Here is a 21,715-nt window from a genome sequence, read left to right as displayed (position 1 = left end):
AGTATTCCTATACCTACCTTATATATAGACACATGTGTACCTATCGGCCACTCCTATGGCAGGCCTTAACAATCCTGGAGGCAGAGTGCTTGGTAACATGTGAGATAGTGCTCTAGCATGAGCTGAGCCTGTCTGCAGCTTTTGGAACCATGTCCTTATAGCTACTCTTAAAGTACCTTATAATCTTAAACGGTTATGGTAACTATGGTTTGGCTTTATCAAAACATGTCGTGTAAGGTGTCTAACACTTTAGAATAATACCCCCATACCAATTCTAGTAATGAGGATATTATTCCTCCCTTCTAGAGGGAGAAGACGTGTTGAAACCTACTTACCCGGTTAAAGTTAACCAGAGCCCCAGCATCACAAAATGGATGCTGCTGCCACAGACACAAGTCTGCCCTCCTGCTGCTGGGAGTCCTTCCAGCGAGGGAGGCTTGGACAATAGGTTTCCTGCCTTGGGAGGTGCGAGCACCACCCCAGACAGGATTTAGTGTATTGGGGCAGGGAGGGAAGAAAGAAACTAGACACTGCCTGGGGCACACAAGGTGTCCCATGCATAGTCCACTTCAAACCGGCGCTGGGGCACTCCAGCCCCAGCTCTGGCGTGAAACTGGACAAAGGAAAGGGGGTGTAACCACTCCCCTTCCTGGTCCCACCCATAGGAGGGACCTTGCAGGTAGCCCAGCCCACTAGCCCAGTATATCAGTAGGTAGCTGAGCCCTGCTAGATTAGATTAACCTGAATCTGCAACTTGTACAGAAACTCTGGACCTTCGACATTCGACCTCAGGAAGAAGACTGAAGAAATCTCCCTTGTGGCCAAGGATCGACCACCCTGGGCAACCAGGCACCATCCAGCGACCGCTGCTTGCTTTGCGACTGATCCTACGAGGGACGACTGCAGAGACTGACCAGCGCCGAGACTTCCAGACACCTCTGACCCAGATCCACATCTACAGCAAAGCCGAGACCCGTAGAGGCGACGAGGGACCGGCGACTTGGGAAAAGTGGCTAGTACCTGACTAGCGCGACTTCCGAGGCTCCCTTGAGGCTGTGCTTGGGGAATTGAGAAGCCCCCATCCCGAGCACCATCTGCAAAGAAGACCAGCTCCCCACACTTCACGTATTCTGCTTGGGGCCCTTCTGCACCTGAGTTGCTCGACGCGTTGTCCGGTTGCTGGCCCGTTGGCTAGTGACCTCTGCGACGACGAACCTTTGTTTTCATCTTGCTGGTCCGGCTCCTCCAGACTGGCACCCGCTCCTCTGTGAAAGAGAAGCACCCCAGACCTTCCTGGTCTGCACCAGAAGCAAGTCCTCCATCCTGCGTGGGTTCCGCTTGCCAAGGCTTGTTGGGTCCTGACTCGACTTCGACGCCGCCGACAGCAAGAGCCTTCGTGGGACAGCTCACCTCCTGGTCCTGGTCGCCCTCGACGCCTCCTGATACCCGTGACTGCTGCGACAAGCTTCACCTCTTCACCTGCATCTTCACGACATCGCCTGGTTCCTTCCCGGCTCCTGGCTGGTGACCTAGACTCTGTCCCTTCTGCTTGCAGGTACCCTTCCTTCTTGATCCCATCCTTGGGATCCACCGGACACTCTTCACTGACTGCCTGTCAGCAACTTACCTTCAGGCATCCATAGGAGTCAACGACGAAACCCGACGCAATTTCACACCTATGCACCCGCAGCCCGTGGGCTAGGTAACTTGAGTACTTCGGTGCTCACAAGGGTATTGACTATCCAAGGGTCTAGTTTCCGAGTCTCGACTCCCTAGCTATACCAGAAATGTACTAAAACTGTTAGTTTCTAACAACTTCCATTTCTATCGACTTTTACGCATTACGCGTGAGTGTTTCCACTCTGCACCTGAATCCCGTGGGCCTCCCACTTCCTAACCTTTGGTAGTATAGTGTAGCCCCAGCGATTCCCTAGGCCAATCCTGTGTTCATGACAGTGGTTCTTATACCACTTACTTAGTATATGGTTTGCGTGGCCCCTAGGGCCTAACTGTATTACTTACCTGTGTGACTTAATGTATGCTTAAATAAGACTGTGTTGTACTTACCTCGAATCTCATAAAGAGTGCTGAGGGTTTGACTAGAATAAATACATTCCATTTTTATATATATCTGTTGTGGTGTCCTTTCATTTGATATTCAAGGGATTACATATGGTATAACAGCTGGCTTCACATGGCATTCAGAGTTTAGCCTAAGACTGCTCTTGTCCATGCTACCACTAGGATAGCTGGTCTATAAGGTTGACTTTACAACAAATCACCATAAGGGTTGTTTGGACTGATACAAGGTGTACACTAGAATTAGTGACATCATATATCAGTTCAACTTCTCACATTGGTGAGCAGCGGTTGAGATCTGAGCTTGCTGTTGTAATACCATTGTAATCTTGAGATACTAAATTGAAAGATCACATAAGATATTGTTAGGTACATATAACATAGATTATAAATACTTAAGTCCTACTGGACTTAGTTGTTGTAGGTTGAAGGGCCTAGCACACCCTGACTACAACTACTAGAGAGGTTTAGTAGATTCAACTAGTGTAGGTAGGTGCACACACCACACCCTCACGAGATCATGTCTCTGAGAGATCAAGTTGATTCTCTCCCAGGAGGGGTAGATCCTAGAAAGATCCCCTCTAGATATGATACCCTAACTTTTCAGGAGATGAGACAATTGTGTACCTCCAGAAATTAAAACAGGGTTCAAACCCTACCCTCATTCAGCTAGTAGAGATCCTAGAGGAGTATGATGCTCATAGGGCCTCCCAGGCTAGTACCCTAGGTACAGGTGAGGGTCTACCCACTACAGATGAGTCAGATGGGACTTCAGAAGATGAGGTAGACAGCCAGGTCAAAGTTGGGAGACTTAGCCAGGCTAACTTAAGCCTACATGGGAGTCTGACTGGGGTCCCCCCATTCAGACCCTCAAGTAGACTTAACCAGAGAAGCAGGAGAGGAAGATCCCCTTCAAGGGAATCTATCCACCCCCATGTCTCTAATAGCTCCAATGCCTCTTCTCACAGGGGAATGACTTCTCCAGAGAGAAAAGAGCATCAGGCCAGAATGAGGGAAGCCAATCTGAGGATTGAGAGGGAAGAACTTGCCCTTGCCAAGGAGAAGGTTGCTCTGTCCAGAGAGCAAAAGTTAAGTGGGCTAGGACCCACTGGTGGCAGCAACATTCCTAAAGATAGGGATAGGTCTTATGACCATAGAAACCTAAGCAAGATAGTCCCCCCATATCAGAATGGGGATGACATCCACAAGTGGATGACTGCTTTGGAGAGGGCCTGCAAAGTACAGCAGGTACCCCAGAGTCAGTGGGCAGCTATCTTGTGGCTCTCCTTTTCTGACAAAGGTAGATACAAGCTCCTCACAGTTAGTGATGAGGATGCTGACAATTACAAAGTCCTGAAGAGTGCTCTGATAGATGGGTTTGGCTTAACCACTGAGCAATATAGGTTGTTGTTCAGAGACACCCAGAAGACACAGACACAGGACTGGTCTGATTGTGTGGATTGTGCCACTAAGGCTTTGGAAGGTTGGTTAACTGGCAGCAAGGTGCAGGACTATACAGGATTGTACAACTTGATTATGAGGGAGCAGATCCTTAATAATTGTCAAAACCAGCTTCTCCATCAACACCTGGTAGACTCAGATTTGACCTCTCCCCAAGAATTGGGAAAGAGGGCAGATAAATGGGTCAGGGCAAGGATGAGCCCTAAAAATCAGGGTGGTGACCAAAAGAAAGATACCACCAAGCCTCAAGAGAAGGGTGGGGATAAAACAAAAGAGAAATCTTCCTCAGGGCCCCAAAACTCCACACAGGGTGGTGGGTCCCAAGCTCCCTCCTCTACCACAGTTAAAAAGCCTTACTGCCATGAATGTAAAATTCCTGGGCATTGGAAAACTGACAACAGTTGCCCAAAGGCTAAAAACAAAACTGTTCCTCCAATTACTCCTGTAACACCACCTATTACTGTCAGCAGTAATCGTCCAGGTGGTGGGAGTGCCCCCAAAAAATTGGTTGGGTTTTCTTGGGGAACACAGGTGGACCCTGGCTTAGCCAAGTCCCCTGCAGCAGCTACTCTTGTCTGTGATGGTGGCATGGGGTTTGCCAACTTCACTGCCTGTCCCAACACTTTGGGTAGGTACAGACAGGAACCCTACATCAATGGTAGAAAAGCTGAGGCCTACAGAGACACTGGAGCTAGCATCACTATGGTGACTCACAGACTAGTTCCCTCTGAGCAGCTTTTGCCTGGTTTCTCATACCAGGTAACTAACATTGATGGCAAACAGAACAGTCATCCCATGGCAGAGGTATGTCTCAGCTGGGGAGGTGTCACTGGCCCTAAGAGGGTGGCAGTGTCCCCAACCTTGCCTGTAGACTGCTTACTGGGGAATGACTTGGAGCTCTCAGCTTGGGCTGGAGTTGAACAAGACACCCATTCTAAAATGGTAGGCCTTTCACAAAAGGGTAGTGGGGTTGTGCCAGCCACAACCCCTGTCCAAGTAGATTTCCTCCCTGAAAAGGTCGGAAGGGCAGTGGTAGCCACAGCCCAGACAAAGACAGACTCCCTGTAGAGATTAGCAGAGCTGAGACAGTCACAGCTCAAACCCAAACTGAGTGCCTCCCTGGAAAGGTTGGCAAGGCTGTAATGGTCTCAGCCCATACTCAGACTGACATAGGTGTAGTGAAGCCTGAAACTATGGATCACTCCACACAAACAGAGAGTAGTGGGGAGGAAGAAAAGTCTCCCTCTCTCCAGACATTAGGAAAAGGTCAGCCTCCTCAGGGATCTGACCTCACCCCTTGTGAAGGAACTGCCCCAGAGGTAGCCAGGCCTGGCCTGGCAGAGCCTCTGATGTCAGTGGACCCTTCCAAGGTGGGACCCAGTCTGGTGCAGGTAGCCTGCCTCTCTCTACCCTGCCTCAGTCAGCCCAGGGCTGCAGAGGTCAGGGAGGTCAGTGGACCCCAAGAGGGCCCCTGTCCACAAGAACCCCCATCAAAAGAATGTGGATTGCCTGGCTAGTAGCCCTAGCCAGGTGATGGTTAAAACATTCCTGAGGGATCTCCTTTACAGGTAGTTAGGGACCTCCCCCAGAGGGATTCTGTTGGGCACAGGCAAACATGGGACCTTAGGGCCCCAAACCTGACCTGTCCCTCCAGTAAGCCCACCAAAGGGACCCAGCCTCCAGCTTTAGGTAGCCAGAGGCTGCCCTGAGAGCACAGTGCAACTCAGTTAAAGAAAGAAAGGCATCCATGATGGAGGATGATTGGAGGAAGCTGAGGCCTCACTTTGAGAACACTCACTTCAGTACTCCATCTCAACACCAGCCTTTTACTTTGCAAAGACACACCAAAGGTAGAGATTCCCTATGGTGGAGACCCTATGATACCTTTAGGATGAGGGATTGCTTAGTGGACCATGAGACAGGGGGTCGCCATGCCAGTGCTGGTTCTTCCTTATATGGCCACTTAGGCAATATAGGCTTACCTGGTCAGTGACAGCCTTATCTCCTTTCGTTTGGGGGGGGGTTGTGTAGGAAGGTGGATATCTGACTATGGTTACCCCCAACTTTTTGCCTAGTGTCTATCTGGTTTTTCGACTTAGTTGGCCTGAGATCCTGCCATTCAGGGTCTCAGGCTGTCTGCTCTCTCTTTAAAATGGACTCCATGTACCCTAGGTACATACCCAATTGGTAAGGATCACCTTATTGGCCCCTGTATAGTGTACCTTAGGTACCCAGGGCGTAGGTGTACCCTAGGCCTACCAGGGGCTGCAGCATGTATTGTGCCACCCCTGGCCTGGCCTTCCATTATGACATAACTGGCTGATCACTCAGCTGGGGCAAGGTCGTGTAATCACTCCTTGCTTAGGTGTAGTATTCCTATACCTACCTTATATATAGACACATGTGTCACATCAGCCACTCCTATGGCAGGCCTTAACAATCCTGGAGGCAGAGTGCTCGGTAACATGTGAGATGGTGCTCTAGCATGAGCTGAGCCTGTCTGCAGCTTTCGGAACCATGTCCTTATAGCTGTTCTATGATAGCCTACCATATACTCTTAAAGTACCTTATAATCTTAAACGGTTATGGTAACTATGGTTTGGCTTTATCAAAACATGTTGTGTAAGGTGTCTAACACTTTGGAATAATACCCCCATACCAATTCTGGCAATGAGGATATTATTCCTCCCTTCTAGAGGGAGAAGACATATTGAAACCTACTTACCCGGTTAAAGTTAACCAGAGCCCCAGCATCACAAAATGGATGCGGCTGCCACAGACACAAGTCTGCCCTCCTGCTGCTGGGAGTCCTTCCAGTGAGGGAGGCTTGGATAATAGGTTTCCTGCCTTGGGAGGTGCGAGCACCACCCCAGACAGGATTTAGTGTATTGGGGCAGGGAGGGAAGAAAGAAACTAGACACTGCCTGGGGCACACAAGGTGTCCCATGCATAGTCCAGTTCAAACCGGCACTGGGGCACTCCAGTCCCAGCTCTGGCGTGAAACTGGACAAAGGAAAGGGGGTGTAACCACTCCCCTTCTTGGTCCCACCCATAGGAGGGACCTTGCAGGTAGCCCAGCCCACTAGCCCAGTATATCAGTAGGTAGCTGAGCCCTGCTAGATTAGATTAACCTGAATCTGCAACTTGTACAGAAACTCTGGACCTTTGACATTCGACCTCAGGAAGAAGACTGAAGAAATCTCCCTTGTGGCCAAGGAGTGACCACCCTGGGCAACCAGGCACCATCCGGCGACCGCTGCTTGCTTTGCGACTGATCCTACGAGGGAGGACTGCAGAGACTGACCAGCGCCAAGACTTCCAGACACCTCTGACCCAGATCCACATCTACAGCGAAGCTGAGACCCGTGGATGTGACGAGGGACGTGGGACCGGCGATTTGGGAAAAGTGGCTAGTACCTGACTAGCGCGACTTCTGAGGCTTCCTTGAGGCCGTGCTTGGGGAATTGAGAAGCCCCCATCCCGATCACCATCTGCAAAGAAGACCAGCTCCCCACACTTCACGTGTTCTGCGTGGGGCCCTTCTGCACCTGAGTTGCTCGACGCGTTGTCCGGTTGCTGGCCCGTTGGCTAGTGACCTCTGCGACGACGAACCTTTGTTTTCATCTTGCTGGTCCGGCTCCTCCAGACTGGCACCCGCTCCTCTGTGAAAGAGAAGCACCCCAGACCTTCCTGGTCTGCACCAGAAGCAAGTCCTCCATCCTGCATGGGTTCCGCTTGCCAAGGCTTGTTGGGTCCTGACTCGACTTCGACGCCGCCGACAGCAAGAGCCTTCGTGGGACAGCTCACCTCCTGGTCCTGGTCACCCTCGACGCCTCCTGGTACCCGTGACTGCTGCGACAAGCTTCACCTCTTCACCTGCATCTTCACGACATCGCCTGGTTCCTTCCTGGTTCCTTCCCGGCTCCTGGCTGGTGGCCTAGACTCTGTCCCTTCTGCTTGCAGGTACCCTTCCTTCTTGATCCCATCCTTGGGATCCACCGGACACTCTTCACTGACTGCCTGTCAGCAACTTTCCTTCAGGCATCCATAGGAGTCAACGACGAAACCCGACGCAAGTTCACACCTATGCACCCGCAGCCCGTGGGCTAGGCAACTTGAGTACTTCGGTGCTCACAAGGGTATTGACTATCCAAGGGTCTAGTTTCAGAGTCTCGACTCCCTAGCTATACCAGAAGTGTTCTAAAACTGTTAATTTCTAACAACTTCCATTTCTATCGACTTTTACGCATTACGAGTGAGTGTTTCCACTCTGCACCTGAATCCCGTGGGCCTCCCACTTCCTAACCTTTGGTAGTATAGTGTAGCCCCAGCGATTCCCTAGGCCTAGGCCTATCCTGTGTTCGTGACAGTGGTTCTTATACCACTTACTTAGTATATGGTTTGCGTGGCCCCTAGGGCCTAACTGTATTACTTACCTGTGTGACTTAATGTATGCTTAAATAAGACTGTGTTGTACTTACCTCGAATCTCATAAAGAGTGCTGAGGGTTTGACTAGAATAAATACATTCTATTTTTATATATATAGCTGTTGTGGTGTCCTTTCATTTGGTATTCAAGGGATTACATATGGTATAACAGCTGGCTTCACATGCCATTCAGAGTTTACCCTAAGACTGCTCTTGTCCATGCTACCACTAGGATAGCTGGTCTATAAGGTTGACTTTACAATCAATCACCATAAGGGTTGTTTGGACTGATACAAGGTGTACACTAGAATTAGTGACATCATATATCAGGCCAACTTCTCACACTCGTACTGCATGCTTTTCTAAATGTTTTAGTTGGGGAAGCAGGCATTTTATCCCCTATGACTGGGTCACTTAAAATCAGGAGCCAATTTTTCCTAATTTATATCCTGAGACTGTTCCTTTGTGTATTGTATGTTAGGACTAGCCTAGGATTGTTGGTTACATTGTCTGTGGTATCAGACTGTTTTATTTTGCTTTTTGAAGGTTTAAACAACAAATCTTTCCTTGACATTGATTTTGTGCGTACAATTGCTTGATCTATGACTTTATGTCCATAGCCCCTTGCTAAAAATCTTACTTTGCATTCCTGTTGGGCTATGTGTAAATCATTGTCATTACTGCAGATCCTACGTATTTGCAGCATTTCACCATATGGAATACTCTGCACTGTGTGTTTCGGATGAAAGCTGCTAGAATGTAGGATGGTGTTGCCTGATGTGGGCTTATGATGTAACCATGTATTTATTCTACTGTCTTGCACGTCTACCTCCACATCTAGAAAACATATGCTGTTTGTACTTATATCAGATGTGAATTGTAAATTCATGTCATTGTTGTTAAGTTTGATAATAAAGTTTTCAGCACTTTCTTTAACCCCCTTGCCATATTATGAACAAGTCATAGATAAAGTGGACCCACTTCACCACATTATCTGTCCAACTCTTTCTGTGTTCTATTTTTAACACTTTCTCCTCACACCACCCCATATGGAGACAGGCGTAGCTGGGCGAAAAGCTCGCTCCCATTGCTACGCCTCTCTCCTGGTGGGACACCTGCTGTTGGAACATAAAATAATTGTTATTCAGACAGAAATTGGTGAAGTCAATAAGCAGTTTGTTGTGCACATGAACTTCTAGGGGTCTTGTACCCAGGAAATACTCTAACGCTCTCAGTCAATCCCTATGATGGATTGAAGTACACAAATTAGATACATCCATGGATATCAGAATATAATCATCTTCCAATTTAAAGTCATGCAATTGTATTAAAAAGTCTGTAGTGTATTGTATATATGATGATACATTTTTTACGTGCTCTTGTAAAAACGAATCTATATACACTGATACATTTTACAATAAGCTGTCCTTTGCAGATATTATTGGTCTGCCCGGAGGTCTCAGTTTGTCCTTATGGATTTTTGGGATGAAGTATATTACTGGTATTTTTGGGTGTTCTTTCTTAAGAAATTTAAGTTCTTCCTGACTAATTAGGCCCATATTTTTCCAGCCCAGTAATGTCATGAATAATTCATCCTGCTTCGCTTTCATGATAGATTTTGAACTCAGTTTGTAACAGTTGCGGTCCCCCCAGTTGATGTAAGGCCTCCTCCATATACTTTTGTTTAGGCCAAATGACCACATTCCCCCCTTTATCGGTGTTTCGTATTATTATGGAGTCATTGTCCCACAATTTTTTCATTAGCTGATGGTATTTTTGCAACTGCACATTATGTTTCTTTTTCTGATTCTGGGTTTTCAAGTGCAAGTTCCTAATTTCAGATGTTACAATTTTGCATGTTGTACATCTTACAAAGCCTTTACGTTTGGTTAACCAATTATTATTGGCAGGAATTTCAGGCCCAATGCTGACTAGATGGTCGCTCGTACTGCATGCTTTTCCAAATGTTATAGTTGGGGAAGCAGGCATTTTATCCCCTATGACTGGGTCACTGAAAATCAGGAGCCAATTTTTCCTAATTTATATCCTGAGACTGTTCCTTTGTGTATTGTATGTTAGGACTAGCCTAGGATTGTTGGTTACATTGTCTGTGGTATCAGACTGTTTTATTTTGCTTTTTGAAGGTTTAAACCACAAATCTTTTCTTGACATTGATTTTGTGCGTACAATTGCTTGATCTATGACTTTATGTCCATAGCCCCTTGCTAAAAATCTTACTTTGCATTCCTGTTGGGCTATGTGTAAATCATTGTCATTGCTGCAGATCCTACGTATTCGCAGCATTTCACCATATGGAATACTCTGCACTGTGTGTTTGGGATGAAAGCTGCTAGAATGTAGGATTGTGTTGCCTGATGTGGGCTTATGATGTAACCATGTATGTATTCTACTGTCTTGCACGTCTACCTCCACATCTAGAAAACATATGCAGTTTGTACTTATATCAGATGTGAATTGTAAATTCATGTCATTGTTGTTAAGTTTGTTAATAAAGTTTTCAGCACTTTCTTTATCCCCCTTGCCATATTATGAACAAGTCATCGATAAAGTGGACCCATTCACCACATTATCTGTCCAACTCTTTCTGTGTTCTATTTTTAACACTTTCTCCTCCCACCACCCCATATGGAGACAGGCGTAGCTGGGCGAAAAGCTCGCTCCCATTGCTACGCCTCTCTCCTGGTGGGACACCTGCTGTTGGAACATAAAATAATTGTTATTCAGACAGAAATTGGTGAGGTCAATAAGCAGTTTGTTGTGCACATGAACTTCTAGGGGTCTTGTACCCAGGAAATACTCCAACGCTCTCAGTCAATCCCTATGATGGATTGAAGTACACAAATTAGATACATCCATGGATATCAGAATATAATCATCTTCCAATTTAAAATCATGCAATTGTATTAAAAAGTCTGTAGTGTCTTGTATATATGATGATACATTTTTTACGTGCTCTTGTAAAAACGAATCTATATACACTGATACATTTTACAATAAGCTGTCCTTTGCAGATATTATTGGTCTGCCCGGAGGTCTCAGTTTGTCCTTATGGATTTTTGGGATGAAGTATATTACTGGTATTTTTGGGTGTTCGTTCTTAAGAAATTTAAGTTCTTCCTGACTAATTAGGCCCCCCTTTATCGGAGTTTCGTATTATTATGGAGTCATTGTCTCACAATTTTTTCATTAGCTGATGGTATTTTTGCAACTGCACATTATGTTTCTTTTTCTGATTCTGGGTTTTCAAGTGCAATTTCCTAATTTCAGATGTTACAATTTTGTTAAAAGTATCTATTGAATCCCTGGTCATTATTGGCACAAATCTAGATTTTGCTCTAAAATTGGTGACTGGTGCAGTGTTGATGTTAATCTCCATGTTTTCCGATGTCACCTGTGTGGATTCCTCATTGGATGGTTCCTCTCTTCCATCATGTTAAGGTTGCGGATCAGGTTGACATACGTGGCTGTGAGGTCTGTGCTGTTTCTTTTCTGTGTTGTGATTGGGGCTGTTGCTGGTGCTTTATCGTTTTTATTTGATGGAACTTCTGAAGTTTTATCTTTCTGATATTTCTATATATATATTTTTTATAATATTCTTTTTATAATTTTAAAATACATTAAAATTATTAGTTTAATAATTGTTTTAGAGTAAAAATATATATATTAGTTATTATATATGTGTGTTTAACTTTTTTAATTGAGTTTATTTGTTGTTAAATTTGTTAAAATGTATATTAAATCTATTTTTTATTATTAATATTTAATATTTATTAGTTTATTTTATATATATATATTAAAAAACAATATTTTGTACATCTATATAAATGACATAGATATTTTTTTCTCGATATTTTTGTACTTACCTTTATTAATATAGGATGATGATATTTTTGACATCGATATTTATAACTCGATATTGTGTTATGGAGATATTTTGGGTGTTGATATTCTGTCAGTGAACCACATAACACTGCAGGCCTGCACCAAGGGAAAATGTGAGTGTGCAGTGTCGTAGAAGCGCACTTTTGATAGCAGCTGCTAATTTTTTTTTGTTTATGTTGTTTAATGGTATGGCTTTCAATAGTATTGTAGTATTGTTCTCTGCGGTTGGTGTGGATGGCAAGGGGGAGGTCATGAAAATGGCCGCCTCTGAATCCAATCGTCCAGAACTAACTGAGATCCTCAGTTCACAAGTGGTGCTATTATAGATGGTGTCAACCAGCTCAGTATGAATGCACTTCTCAGATTTTCAGACATTGTAGTATTACTCTACGTTCCCGCCCTCGGTCCTTTTACCTATCCCAACCAATGTAAACAAAATAGAACATTCTAAAAAGGAAGGAGGGGCAGAAATAGTACCTCAATTGCGTGGAGAGCAGCGGATGAGCACTGATCAAGTTTAAACAATCTGTGCTTGGCTGGTGCTCTATTGCAAGCACCAGAAGTGGAGTTTCAGCATGATTAGCCAATTAAGGATGCTGGACTGAAGAGTGATGCTACAGCACACAAATGGTAAGCATGGGAGAGCTCCAAGCCCTTTTCTGTATGCAACATTTTTTGCAAGCGAGACGCATGTGCTAGCGCATGCATTCACCGTCTCGACCCTAAAAACCATAGAAACTCATTGAAACAAATCAAAAGTTACAGGGACGTTATAGCTAGGAATTAGCATTTAAAAACCTTAGAAATTCAATGAAAAAAACAAAGGTCACAGCGACAATATGGTTAGGAAATGGAATTTTTTAAAAATTTGAAATTCACTATATTATATATATATATATATATTCACTTAAAAAACAAAGGTTACAGGGACCTTATAATTAGGCTCAGGTTTCACTAATACAAGACATGATTGATTGACATGATGATTTTTCTGGGTCCAGTCTTGACTTGGGTCGTGGTTCGCATTCCACTATTTTAGTATATGATTTGGTCTTCCCCTGGGGACCACTGTGTATTTGTGATATTTACCTTTTCTATTACTGAAGTATTGCGTGCTTGTGGTTATATCCAGGTAGGAGATATTGCAATGTGTTAGTGAGTGATTATAATAAATACCTATTCTTATAAGTACACTGTGTGGTTCTTTTTCACTTAACTCACACAACAAGATTACGTACGGGTAAAACAAGCTGCTTTATGCTCCTTCAGGACTAAGCCTGAAGGGAGCTCTCCACAGCTACCACTTGGAGAGCTCTAGGCCCTAGTGGAAGTATGGTGAACCTTCCCTCATCTCTAAAGCATCGCAGTTAAAATAGGGTCAAGCCAAACAAGTGGGTGACTGTCTTGAGTGCACCAAGTACCTAACAAGTCACCCATTTCGAGAGCACAATTGTGGGCAGTCAGTGTTATGTGTGCTGCTGCCTTGCCATTTCCAGTGCCAGGAGCTTAATACAGAGCTTCATCGGACCCCAGCCCCTTCAGAGGGGCATCATTCCACCCAGAGTTCATGAATATCTGTGAGATATGAGAGACTCAGAGGCCCCTCTTCACATTCTGAAGGGGGGACCAGTCATATTCATTTACGCCACTGATTTCCACTACAGGGGACATGCGACTTTCTTCACGGTTTGATAGGTAAGTAGTTTGTTTTGTTTCCTTATGATTTTGGTATAATTAAACATAATTCCTATATGAAGGAGACACATTCTTTCAAAGTTAATTTTTTTTTCTCAATAGCGATTTGCAGCTGCAGAAAATCTGCAGTGAGAGCGAAGCTTTTATAATAGAAATCGAGACGTCCACTCGAGTATACAACATTTTTCATTTCATGGATTGCGGAGGTTACGCAGTGACGTTTTCCATGTGTAAGCATTGCATGATTCTCCTCCAGGCTCCTTCGAGTTGTTGCAAATCGATCTCCATATGAACTTTAGTTTGTGATCTATAACACGTGACTTTTCATGGTAATATATATCCTTCAAATGATATATCCAATCATACATTTAATTAAAGACGCAATGAAACTGTGTTTAGATGCCTTAGAGAAGGTTTCCATCCGCTGGCACCTACTCATATTGTATTTGTAGGAATGTGGACATTTCAAAATTACTCTAGAAAATACACTTCCGGCATTATTTAAATTAACATTTTATGTGAAAAAATTTTTAGGTCTCTCCCTCAGGCAGGTTTAGCTGCCTGTAGATATATCTTTTGTTTCCAGGACTTATCATATACCTTCGGTGGGCTTTGGGTTAGTATCTTGCTCATGACTAGATGGCTTTCTTGTCTATCTCCATTGTCTGTTCTCGATTCAATGGCTTTCACCACTATTCTTGTGTTTAACCTAGCCAGCACTTTAATCTCAGAGTGCTGATTAGATGAGTTGTATCCTTCCACTCATTGACTCATGAAACTGTTTTTTATTTAGTATCCAGCTTGCACCAGGGTACATATTTCTTTTTGCTCTTCTTCCTGCCTTTTTCTTTCCCACCCAAACACCCACTGTTTTATCAGCCCCCATCCCTCCACATCTCGCTGTCCCTGTATTATTTACCAAGGCCTGACAACTGCAAAGTGATGATGCACTGCTGACTTTCTTTTTTGTGCATATGCATACTTGTTTTTCAATTTTTTTCACAGTATAATTTAACATTCTAAAATTGCAGTCTGCCAAGTTAGAACTGTACATTGAAAATGAATGCCATGCATCATGATACGTGCTCCCACATGCGTCATGATGCACGCCTGTGCAAACTGCACAAAGCATTCATTTGCTTTGGTGGCTATCTTGCCCATTGCAAGATTAATGGCTATGTGTGGGCGGGTGTATCATGCATATGCATGATTAGGAAAAATGATTGGCAAACCTAATTACTCAGCCTTTTACAGCCTAGATGTGTTGCCTTTGCCAATGCTTGTTCCACATCTGGGGAATATCTAACCCATTAGAGAAGTTCTGCATGATATGATTAAACAAAACTTTGAATTCTCCCAAATTACAAGATCGAAATTGAAATAACCCAAAAAATTAAAAGGGCTAAGGAGAACAAATAGGAGTCATAGGAGTAGGTAGACAAATCTGGGCAAAATCAGAAATATACACGACGGAGGCAGAATTTCCGGAAGAAGTAATAGAGATGACCTGAACAAACAGAGTAAATCAATTGTCTAATAGAACATTGAATGAAAATGGAAAACACATTTTGAATGTGGTTATCATTCTGCTTGGAATCATCTTTTGATTATGCTCAAACAAGCCTATGTTGTCAAATTCATCCGAAAACCATACAAGAGGCAAAATGTTAGAACAGACCCATTTTCCGTCTTACAAATATCATAAATAGAAAATATTAAGGCATTAGCAACTTTAGAATGTGACGCACAGTATGATATAGACTTTCTATACATTGAAGGTTTTCAAACGAATAAGAGCAGCATTTTCGCACACTTTTCAAATTTTACCACAAATCCCTTATAGTCTGAATACCTTCCAGCAGGCTATGGGGAAAGATGTGAAGATTTTGTGCTGGAAAACCAGCAAGACCAAAATCCCTCAGTCTAGAGGGATGAAAATAAATGAGGAACAAGCGCTCAGGAATTATCAAGAATTTGTAATTAGACAACCAGACAAAAGGGGCAATGTGGTGGTGTGGCCTAGAAAAGTATTTAGATGAAGCAAAAAAACTTAGCTGTTTTACATGTTATGAGCTCATTAGAATATCTCATTTCAATGATGTCAGCCTTGCATATAAGATGATAGAAGCAGGAAGGAGTACTAGTTTTTAAGCAATGACCATAGAGTGATACTGAGACTTTGCTTAATGCCTGAAATCCACAAGAATCTTCTGCGACCCCTGGGCATACATATTATTTCAGTAAGTGTGAACACTTCTACTTCGAATGATTCTTTTATGTCAAAGCCTTCCCCTCTAATGCGAGAAATAGAAAAGTATTTTATGCGCAAAATTTGTGATGTGGCATGAGTGTATGACTATATGCATATAACACTACATCTGACATCTTTCTTTATTGTCATAAATACGTGTTGAAAGCATATTATCATTTTCTGTCAGCAAGCCCTGGCCATTTTTTGCAACATACTCAGATGCTCTTCAAAATGATGCAGTGGTGTATAACAGAAAACGTATTTTATATTGGGAATCAACTACACAGACATCTACAACAGACCATCATGGGCACCTGCTTTGCCCCAGCTATGCAAAGGATTTCTTGGGCTGGTGTGAGGTGCAGGTATCACTGGATGCAAGAATGAACGACCAGTTTGAACATATTGTATTATGGTTCCAAACCTGAGGCAGTACACCTCAATTGGAACAGCAATACTGATCGATCTAAGACACACCTGCTGTAGGACAGTAGTATCTGCTTCTAATGGTTACCCCCACTTTTTGCTGATGTCACACTGTTTTGGAATAGTCTGACTGGGATCCTACTATCCAGGACCCCAGTCTATCTGCTTTCTCCTGTAAATTGATATGCATGTATTTTAGGTACACCCAGATTGGATTCTGGGGTACCCGTATCAGTCCATAGTATATGGTACACTATGTACCCAGGGCATAGGTACCCCAGAGGCCTCCCATGGGCTGGAGCATGTATTGTGCCACCCCGAGAGGCCATTCAAATTGACACTACCAGCCTGCTACAGCAGACTGTGTAAGCTGGTGCTTGCATCACTTACTTAACCCCTTCTATGCTCATGATGGAATGGTTCCGTCATGAGCACAAGTTCTAGTGTGCTCATGACGGAACCATTCTGTCATGAGCACATGCTCAGGAAATCCTTCTGCTGCAGACAGCAGAGGAATTTCCCATTTTATGTTTGCCTGGGGAGGTGGGGAAGAGCTTCCCCAACCTCCCCAGGCCTATTTTTGATATTCATTGCAATTACAATCGCCCGCATTGCGCGCTATCGTGATTGCAATGAAAACGAAACTGAAACTTAGTTTCAGTGTTTGTGGGGCTATCTCAACCCCGAGCACCGAAAAAATGGGAGTGGTATTTTTGGAAAGGGGAGAATCTCCCCTTTCCAATGATACCCTTCCCCTAATGGAGCCCTTCTTGGGGATCACCCGAGGACGGCGATCCCTGAGCAGGGGTCCACCCTCTAGCACCAGGGAGGGGGAGCGGCCCCTAGGGCAAGGGCCTTTGCTCCCCCATATTTGTTTGTTGGCAACAGTCTTCCTGCCCCCCCTGGAGAGCAGATGGGACAGTAGCCCCCAATCTGCCCCCCGTGGGGCGGAAAGCCCACTAGGAACCAGGGATTTTTTTTAAATTATTGACATTGGGGTGGGGGCTGCCCAAAAAGGGCATGGCAATGCCCCCACCCCCCAAAGAAATGTCAGTCTTTCTGCCCCCCTGGGGAGCAGATGGGAGCAGCAGCTCCCAGTCTGCCCCCCCGGGGGGGCGGAAAGCCCACTAGAAACCAGGATTTTTTTTATTGACGTTGGGGATGTCTGAAAAAGGGCATGGCAATGCCCCCCCCCCGAGAAATGTCAGTATTTCTCAGTTTCAGTGTTTGTAGGGATATCTCAGCATCCCGAGCACCGAAAAAGATTGGAGAGGTATCATTGGAAAGGGAAGAATCTCCCCTTTCCAATGATACCCTTCCCCTAATGGAGCGCTTCTTGGGGATCACCTCAGGAGGGCGATCCCCGAGCAGGAATCCACCCAGTAGCACAAGGGAGGGGAGGAGCGGGCCCTTGGGCAAGGGCCTTTGCTCCCCCATATTTGTTTGTTGGCAACAGTCTTTCTGCCCCCCCCTGGGGGACAGATGGGGCAGTAGACCCCAATCTGCCCTGGGGGGGGGGGGCAGAAAGCCTACTAGAAACCAGAGATTTCTCTTTTATTGAAGTTGGGATGGGGGTTGCCCAAAAAGCTTATGGCAATGCCCCCACCCCCTCCCCCCAGAGAAATGTCATTCTTTCTGCCCCCCCAGGGGGCAGACATGGGCAGTAGCCCCAATCTGTGCCCCAGGGGGGCAGAAAACCCACTAGAAACCAGGGATTGTTTTTTTAATGACGTTGGGGTGGGGGCTGCCCAAAAAGACATGGCAATGCCCCCCCCCCAAAAAAGGCAACAGTCTTTCTGCTTCCCCCAGGGGCAGATGGGGCAATAGCCCCTGATCTGCTCCCAGGGGGGCAGAAAACCCACTAGACACCAGGGATTTGTTTTTTTTTATTATGTAGGGGTGGGGGCTCCCCAAAATGGGCATGATAATGCCCCCACCCCAAAAACAATTACCACAGTCTTTCTGCCCCTCTCCGGAGGCATATTAGGGCAATAGCCACATATCAGTGTTGGGGTCAGCCCAGAATGGGCATGCCAATGCCCACACCTCCCCCAAAAAATGCCACAGTCTTTCTGCCCCCCAAGGGCGGATGGGGGCAGTGGCCCCTGATCTACCCCCGGGGGGGGGGCAGAAAGCCCACTAGGTGCCAGCGATTAGGCTTGCTTTTTTTAAGCATGGAGGTGGGTGCTGCCCCCTTCGATTCTCCTTAGTGTCACGAGTAAAATGATACCTCACTTGTGTGGGTGTCCAATGCATAATTGGCTAAAAACTTATTTTTAAAACAATTTAGCGCTTAGAATTCTCAGTGCTATACCCTTATTCTCTATGTTTTGGGCTTTTCCCAGTCACAGGCCCTTGCCCCACCCACACAAGTGAGGTATCATTTTACTCGACAGATTGAGGGGAACGCTGTGGGGTAGGATATTTGTAACGGCACTGTGATTGCACCCAAAAATATGTAGAAAATGTGTTTTTTCAGGGGACATTTAAGGTTTGCAGGGCATTAAGAAAACGTTGGGGGATCCACGCAAGCCATACCTACCTGGACTTCCCCGGGTGTCTAGTTTTCAGAAATGTTTGGGTTTGGTAGTTTTACAAGATGGCAGCCGAGCCCGGGACCAAAAACCCAGGTGACCCCTCTTGCAAAACCAGGTTGTTTTTTGATAGGTCATTTTGATGTCTCCTCAATATGTTTTGGGCCCTTGCCTGTTTCAGGTTCTTGACCCACTAACGAGATTGAGGTATTATTTTTATCAGGAGACCTGGGGGAACGCTAGGTGGTATGAAATTTTTGGATCCATGTAGATTCCAGAACTTTGCCACACAGAACTTTGAGAAAAAGGTGAATTTGTCAGCTAAGTTTGAGGTTTGCAGGGTATTCTGGGTAGAAAAACGTTGGGGGACCCACGCAAGCCATACTTCGCTGGACTCCCCCGGGTGTCTAGTTTTCAGAAATGTGTGGCTTTGGTTGTTTCCCAAGATGGCCGCCGAGCCCGGGACCAAAAACCCAGGTGACCCCCCTTGCACAACCTGGTTGTTTTGTGATAGGTCATTTTGATGTCTCCTCAATACGTTTTGGGCCCTTGCCTGTCGCGGGTACTTGACCCACTCATGCAAATCAGGTATCATTTTTATCGGGAGACCTGGGGGAATGCTAGGTGGTACGAAATTTGTGGATCCACGTGGATTCCAGAACTTTCCCACACAGAAATTTGAGAAAAAGGTGATTTTTTCAGCTAAATTTGAGGTTTGCAGGGCATTCTGGGTAGAAAAACGTTGGGGGATCCACACAAGCCATACCTTGCTGGACTCCCCCGGGTGTCTAGTTTTCAGAAATGTGTGGGTTTGGTAGTTTTCCAAGATGGCAGCCGAGCCCGGGGCCAAAAACCCAGGTGACCCCTCTTGCAAAACCAGGTTGTTTTTTGATAGGTCATTTTGATGTCTCCTCAATACGTTTTGGGCCCTTGTCTGTTTCGGGTTCTTGACCCACTCACGAGATTGAGATATCATTTTTATCGGGAGACCTGGGGGAACGCTGGTGGTACAAAATTTTGGGATCCATGTAGATTCCAGAACTTTGCCACACAGAACTTTGAGAAAAAAGTGAATATGTCAGCTAAATTTGAGGTTTGCAGGGCATTCTGGGTAGAAAAACGTTGGAGAACCCACGCAAGTCATACTTCGCTGGACTCACCCGGGTGTCTAGTTTTCAGAAATGTGGGGGTTTGGTTGTTTTCCAAGATGGCCGCCGAGCCCCGGGGCAAAAACCCAGGTGACCCCCCTTGCAAAACCAGGTTGTTTTGTGATAGGCCATTTTGATGTCTCCTCAATACGTTTTGGGCCGTTGCCTGTCGCAGGTACTTGACCCACCCACGCGAGTGAGGTATCATTTTTATCGGGAGACTTGGGGGAACGCTCGGTGGTAGGACATTTTTTGATCCACGTAGATTCCAGAACTTTGCCACACAGAAATTTGAGAAAAAAAGTGATTTTGTCAGCTAAGATTGAGGTTTGCAGGGCATTCTGGGTAGAAAAACGTTGGGGGACCCATGCAAGCCATACTTCGCTGGACTCCCCTGGGTGTCTAGTTTTCAGAAATGTGAGGCTTTGGTTGTTTTCCAAGATGGCCGCCGAGCCCCGGGGCAAAAACCTAGGTGACCCCTCTTGCAAAACCAGGTTGTTTTTTGATAGGTCATTTTGATGTCTCCTCAATACGTTTTGGGCCCTTGCCTGTTTTGGGTTCTTGACCCACTAACAAGATTGAGGAATCATTTTTATTGGGAGACTTGGGGGAACGCTGGGTGATAGGAAATGTTTGGATCCACGTAGATTCCAGAACTTTCCCACACAGAAATTTGGGAAAAAAGTGATTTTGTCAGCTAAATTTGAGGTTTGCAGGGTATTCTGGGTAGGAAAATGTTGGGGGACCCACACAAGCCATACCTCGCTGGACTCCCTCGTGTGTCTAGTTTTCAGAAATGTGTGGGTTTGGTAGTTTCCAAGATGGCTGCCGAGCCCGGGGCTAAAAACCCAGGTGACCCCTGTTGCAAAACCAGGTTGTTTTTTGATAGGTCATTTTGATGTCTCCTCAATGCGTTTTGGGCCCTTGTCTGTTTCGGGTTCTTGACCCACTCACGAGATTGAGGTATCATTTTTATCGGGAGACCTGGAGGAACGCTAGGTGGTAAGAAATTTTGGGATCCATGTAGATTCCAGAACTTTGCCACACAGAACTTTGAGAAAAAAGGTGATTTTTTCAGCTAAATTTGAGGTTTGCAGGGCATTCTGGGTAGAAAAACGTTGGGGGATCCACACAAGCCATACCTCTCTGGACTCCCCCGGGTGTCTAGTTTTCAGAAATGTGTGGGTTTGGTAGTTTTCCAAGATGGCAGCCGAGCCCAGGGCCAAAAACCCAGGTGACCCCTCTTGCAAAACCAGGTTGTTTTTTGATAGGTCATTTTGATGTCTCCTCAATACGTTTTGGGCCATTGTCTGTTTCAGGTTCTTGACCCACTCACGAGATTGAGGTATCATTTTTATCGGGAGACCTGGGGGAACGCTAGGTGGTACGAAATTTTGGGATCCATGTAGATTCCAGAACTTTGCCACACAGAACTTTGAGAAAAAAGTGAATATGTCAGCTAAATTTGAGGTTTGCAGGGCATTCTGGGTAGAAAAACGTTGGGGAACCCACGCAAGTCATACTTCGCTGGACTCACCCGGGTGTCTAGTTTTCAGAAATGTGTGGGTTTGGTTGTTTTCCAAGATGGCCACCGAGCCCCGGGGCAAAAACCCAGGTGACCCCCCTTGCAAACCAGGTTGTTTTGTGATAGGCCATTTTGATGTCTCCTTAATACGTTTTGGGCCGTTGCCTGTCGCAGGTACTTGACCCACCCACGCGAGTGAGGTATCATTTTTATCGGGAGACTTGTGGGAACGCTTGGTGGTAGGACATTTTTTGATCCACGTAGA

The sequence above is a fragment of the Triturus cristatus genome, chromosome 12 (assembly GCF_964204655.1).
Source record: "Triturus cristatus chromosome 12, aTriCri1.1, whole genome shotgun sequence".
In the NCBI taxonomy this organism is placed as follows: Eukaryota; Metazoa; Chordata; class Amphibia; order Caudata; family Salamandridae; genus Triturus; species Triturus cristatus.
The sequence above is the reverse complement of the archived record's forward strand: the minus strand, read 5'-3'. Positions refer to the sequence as shown.